The sequence below is a fragment of the Sminthopsis crassicaudata genome, chromosome 5 (assembly GCF_048593235.1).
Source record: "Sminthopsis crassicaudata isolate SCR6 chromosome 5, ASM4859323v1, whole genome shotgun sequence".
Lineage (NCBI taxonomy): Eukaryota > Metazoa > Chordata > Mammalia > Dasyuromorphia > Dasyuridae > Sminthopsis > Sminthopsis crassicaudata.
In genome coordinates this window covers 276,820,334-276,826,443 of record NC_133621.1, presented here as the reverse complement: position 1 = coordinate 276,826,443, position 6,110 = coordinate 276,820,334, and the positions used below count along the sequence as shown (strand labels likewise).

Below are 6,110 nucleotides of genomic sequence, written 5' to 3'. Positions count from 1 at the left end.
TGGGAATCAGAAAGAGTTTAGTTCAAATTCAGCCTCAAATTCTTACCAGCTGTGTGACCCTATGGGCAAATTACTTAATTTTTTTTGCCTCAGTTTCCTCATCTATAAAATGGGGATAGTAAACGCTTCTATTTTCCAAGGCTGTTGTGAAGATCAGATAAGGACATATCTGTTACAAAGTACTTTACAACAAGCAGATAGTAGATGCTTTATAAATGATTAGCTCTTTACCTCAATTGACAGACACACACTAGTTTCTAGGTTTTTTGCTACCACAACAAAATCTATTAAAATATATACATATATATGTAAACATGCAGGGGTAAATGTTGAAAACTATGTATATGTTTTGAAAATGAAGAGCTTTAATTCAAAAACAAAAAAACAAAAAACACACATTTAAGAAAGGGAAAGAGTGGAGCCAGGATGATGGAGTAAAACCAGGAACTCACCCAAATTCTTCCCCAAATTACTCAAAATTCCTTTAAATAATGATTCTAAACGAGTGTTAGGGCATCAAAACACCCCTGAAGATTGAATAGAATATCTTCCAGACAAAGGAAGTTTGCTTTAACATACCAGATATTATAGCTACAATAGTGTAGAAACATTTCTAACAGCTCCAGGGCAGAAAAGAGTGCTTGTGGTTAGATTTCTAAAAGGATCTCTGAAAATTACTGCACAAAATCCCTGAAGGTTGGGATAGTGCACTCTCCACCCTGGAAACAGAGCCCTACTTTTAAAAAAGAGAAAAAAGGAGAGTAATAGGCTAAGAAAATGAGCAAACAGCAGAAAAAGTTTCTGGCCATTGAAAGTTATCATCCTGATGAGGAAGATCAAAACACAGACTCAGAAGATAGTAACAAAGTCAAAGCATCTACATCTAAAGACTCCAAGAAAAATCAGAATTAGACTCAAGCTATGAAAAAGCTCAGAAGGAATTCTGAAAACCAAGTAAGAAAGATAGAGGAAAAATTAGGGAAAGAATTGAAAGTGGTGCAAAAGGAAATACAAAAAGATAAGAAAGACTTAAAAAGAAAAATTGGCCAATTGAAAAGGAGGTACAAAAACACACTAAGGAAGATAATTTCTTAAAAAAATAGAATTGAGCAAATAAAAGCTAATGACTATGAGAAATCAAGACACAGTAAAGCAAAACCAAAAAAAAAAAAAAAGCAAGAAAGAAAGAAAAAAAGAAAAGAAAGGAAAAAGAAAGAAAAGGGGAAAATGAACTATCTCATTGGAAAAAACAACTGACCTGAAAATAGATCCAGAAGAGATAATTTAAAAATTAATGATCTACCTGAGAATCATGATCAAAAAAAGAATCGGGACATCATCTTTCAAGAAATTATCAAGGAATACTGTCCTGATATTCCAGAACCAGAGGATAAAATAGAAATTGAAAAAATTCACCAATCACCTCCAGAAAGAGATCCCAAAATGAAAACTCCTGGGAATATTATAGCTAAATTCTGTAACTGCTAGGTCATGGAGAAAATATTGCAAGCATCCAGAAAAAATCAATTTTAGTATAGTGGAGCTACAATTAGGATAACAAGATTTAGCAGCTCCTTTGTTAAAGAACCAGAGGACTTGGAATATGATAATCTCGAGAATAATAGAGTGAAGATAACAACCATAAACTCATCTACCTAGCAAAAGTGAGTATAATCCTTCAGAAAAAAAGGTAATCATTCAATGAAATAGAGGATTTTCAAACATTAGTGATGAAAAGACCAGAGCTGAATAGAAAATTTGAGTTTCAAGTATAGGACTCTGGAGAACCATGAGAATGAAATCAGGAAAGTGATATCATAAGGGACTTAATAAGGATTATACCCATACATGGGAGAATGATACTTGTGACTCAGAACTTTCTCATTATTATGATAGTTAAAAGAAGTATACACACATACACACACACACACACACACACATACACACAAAGGGAACAGTTATGAGTTGAATATGAAGGGATAATATATTTTTTTTTCTTATGAAATTAAGGAGTGAGAGAGAAATATGCTGGAGTAAATGGAAAGGGGAATTATGTAAATTATCTACCATAAAAAATGATAGAAGAAAAAAGCTTTTACAGTAGAAGGGAAGAGGGAGAGGAAAGGAGGAGGGTTAATCTTACTCTCATCAGAATTTGCTCAAAGAGGAAATAACATACATACTCAATACTTACCCTGCAGGAAAATAGAAGGGGAATGGGATATGGAAAGGAGAGGGAGGTTGATAAAAAAAGAGGGTATATTGGAGGAGGGAGTGCTCAGTAACAAAACATTTTTGAGGAGGGACAGGGTGAAAAGTGAGAGAATAAATGAGGGAAAATACAGTTAGCAATAGTAATTGTAAAAAGAATTTTGAAGCAAAATTCTCTGAAAAAGCCTCATTTCTCAAACATAGAGGGAAATGAGTCAAGTTTATTAAGCAAGAGCCATGTTCCAATAGACAAATGATTACAAGATATGAACTGTGCTCAAAGGGTTATAAATTCATGCATAGCCTTTGACCTAACAACAACTCTGGTGTGAATATCAAAAGAGATTTCAAAAAAAAGGAAAATATCCTATACATACAAAAATATTCATAGCAGCTCTTTTCTTAGGTCAGAAAAAATGGAAATTGAGGGGATACACATCAATTGGAGAATGACTTAACAAATTGTTATGTGTTTGTAATGGAATATTATTGTTCTATGGGAAATGATGAGCAGGATGCTCTCGGAGGGGAAAAACACCTGGAAAGTCCTCCATGAACTCAAGCAACATAAAATATACTGTATACAAAATAACAGAATGAGCAGCTGCAAATGCCTTTTCTATTCTCAGGAGTACAATCATCCAGGTCTACTCTAAAGGACTTATCATGAAAAAATCCTATCTATACCCACAGAAGCAACTGATTGTGTCTGAATACATATTGAAGTATTCTTTCTTTCTCTCTCTTTTAAACTTAATTTTTCTTGAAGGTTTTATTTTCATTAGGGTAGGAGATCTGTTTTCCTTCACAACTTGACTTTTATGGAAATGTTTTGCATAATTTCACATGTGGTTTTTTAATTTTAGGTGGGGATAAAGTAGAGAATCTAGAACTGAAAAAAATTAAAAAATATAAAAATATTTTGAATGTAATGGGGGGAAATATTAAATAAATAAAATTTAAACAAATATAAAAAGCAATAGAATGAAATGGGTTCCATAAAAAACCAACACCCAGAAAAATGTATGCTGTATAAAGTTAAATAAACCCGAGATGTAAACTACCATCAAATGAACTTTTTTTTATTTGATACAAACCGATATGAAATAATGAAAACATTCTGTGGAAAAGAAAGTTTAGTTCACATTATAGTACAATATAGTACAATAAATTGTACCATAAATTTTAAATTGGAAAAAAAAAAAGATTGAGTTAAAATCCCATCTTCTACAAAAAGCTTTTCATAATCCTTTTAATTATAATGCGTTCTTTCTATTGCTTATTTCCTGTTTATTTTCTATATAGTTTTCTTCTAAGTTGTTTACATGTTGTCTCTCTTACTTGAGTATAAGCTCCTTAAGAGTAGGGATGGTCCTTTGCTTTTCTTGCATCATTGCTCTTAATATGGTGTCTGGCATCTAGAAGATATTTTGTAAATGCTGACTGCCTATTTGGCTGATTGGAGCCAAGAGATAATCTGAAGGCATCAAAATACGTCTTAATTGCAACCTAAGGAAAATATAAGCAACTAATAGGAGTCCATCAATTAATCAATAAATATTTATTTAGCACTTATTATTTACTAGATATTGTGATGGGCACAGAAAAACACAAAAGTAAAATAAACCTTGCTATCAAGGAGCTTTTTATTTCTGAGAGAAGACAAGATCTGCATTTATAAGCTTCTACAAAATATATGCAAAATAAGTAAAATGTAAATTTAAAATGGATGGTGTTTGCTGTTATTGGGAAAAGGAAATTGATTCATAAGTACCAGAACTATGGAAGGAGCAATATCCTACCTTCTCCTGACATGTAAGTTAGGCTAGTTTTTCTTCAAAGGCTTTCTTGAGATTTTGTTGTTTTAGGGAATTACTTCAAACTGTTGACTTCTTAGTCTCAGCTCTCAAGTAAAAAGCAGTTGGAATAAGCTTTAGGAATTTTTTGATATATGACTGATAGAATACAGAGGGTACTTGGGCAAAGGAATTTTGGTCGGGGGATTCAATTCAAGGTATTTTCAATAACAATTATTTGTGAATATTCTCTTTTCTGCTATGGCAAAATAAATCTCTTTATTAAAAAAAAGAGAGAGAGAGAAAATGGAGAAAGTGGTTGCATTCTTCCTGCATACTAAGGATGTGAAGAAGTGGGATGGATCTGATCTCAAGTAATTACAGAATAACAGCTTCAGCTGTGTCCCATTCAGAAGGGTCTTCAGGGAACTAGGTTGGTTTTGTGTCAATGTCAAGAGTTCATGATTGACCATTCTGAGGATTTGGGAACATACAACCTATCTGCAAAGCTCTGGCAATTCCAAGGATTTTGAAACGTTCAAAGGCTAAGTGAGATATCAAATTTGGGTCTAGTAGTTAAACCCATAGAGAATTTTTTAAAAAAGAAAAAAAAAAAAAGAAATCTAGAAAGCTATGTTTAACTGGAGGTCATGCTGTTTATAGATGGGAATTACAGTTTCATGAAGCATTAGGTTCCTTATATAGAACCATCTTATCCTGGTTTCAAAGAGTTTGAAAAACTCTATCTTAAAGGCAATTTGGGCTTTTTCTAATTTTCATCTTTCACTATCAGATTTCAAAAGGTCTGTAGAAAATGGAAGAAAGGACAGATAATGGAAGGAAGGGAAGACAAAGTAAGAAATGGCACCATCCTATAAATATAGAGTTAGGGATAATGAAGCTTAGAATGAGCTGAGGCTGCTTCAGAGAGTGAAGGAAATTTTCTAGTTCCATCTGAGAAAAGAGCAAGATTAAGAAAATATAAAGACAAGCCTCAGGGTAGATTAGATGATGATAAATGAAGAAAACAGGCAAGCAGACTGCTCAATTTTTATATCCTACCTGCTTCTAGCTGACTAACTTAACTTTGCTTTACCTTATTTTCTCATCTGTAATAATAGCACCCACCTCCAATCAATGAAGATAATTTAAAAGTACCTAGTAAGCACTTTATACCTGTTAATTATTATTATTATTTTCTCTACCAAAGATAACAATACTTGACCTGGGAAGAGACAAATAATAATAGTAATAATAATAATAATAATAATAATAATAATAATAATAATAATAATAATGAATGAGTACAGTACTTTCGCAGACAAGATTTTAAAGGTTTGAATTTAAAGTATATATATATATATACACACACACAAATATTTATAAAGAGATAGTATATACACATATCACAGATACATAAATATATATATGTATATATACATATAGAGAGACATATATTATACACACAGATACACATAGATACACACATAAATATATATATACACACACACAAATATATATAAAGAGATAGTATATACACATATCACAGATACATAAATATATATATGTATATATACATATAGAGAGACATATATTATACACACAGATACACATAGATACACACATAAATATATATATATATATATATATATATATATATATACACACACACACTATTTTTGGGGGGCACAATAAATATGCAAAGTCTTTAAAATATTGTCAATTTAAAAAAAAATCTTCTCAGAAATAAACTGAATACAGTGTTGTTACATTATAGAGAACCCTTGAGTTACTATAGACATTTTTTGTCTGTAAAATTCACTTAGAAATTAATACTTTCTTTGTTAGTTTGTTGAATTTCTAATGTGGTATAAGAGGAGGGTCTCTAGATAAAGAGACCAGTTCTGGTCCTGATTTTGTCACCAAACTAAATGTGTTAACTTAGGGAAATCATTCTCTAGTTCTCAGTTTCCTCATCTGTATTAAAAATAGTGTATGTGCGGATATATGGGTATATATATATATATATATATATATATATATATATATATATATATAATATACACTTTTATATAAGCTTGGAATATTTGATTTGTTAGGTCT

General features: G+C 31.4%; 1 protein-coding gene across 1 annotated transcript in view; it reads left to right on the top strand.

Annotated features, from left to right (window-relative positions):
* The first annotated feature begins 1,583 nt into the window (after positions 1-1,583).
* DCN (decorin) overlaps positions 1,584-6,110 on the top strand; it is a 114,492-nt gene continuing 109,965 nt past the window's right edge. Inside the window, exon 1 of the mRNA XM_074271146.1 lies at positions 1,584-1,664. The gene's annotated coding sequence lies outside the window, so the exon portion shown is untranslated. The remainder of the gene's footprint in view (positions 1,665-6,110) is intronic.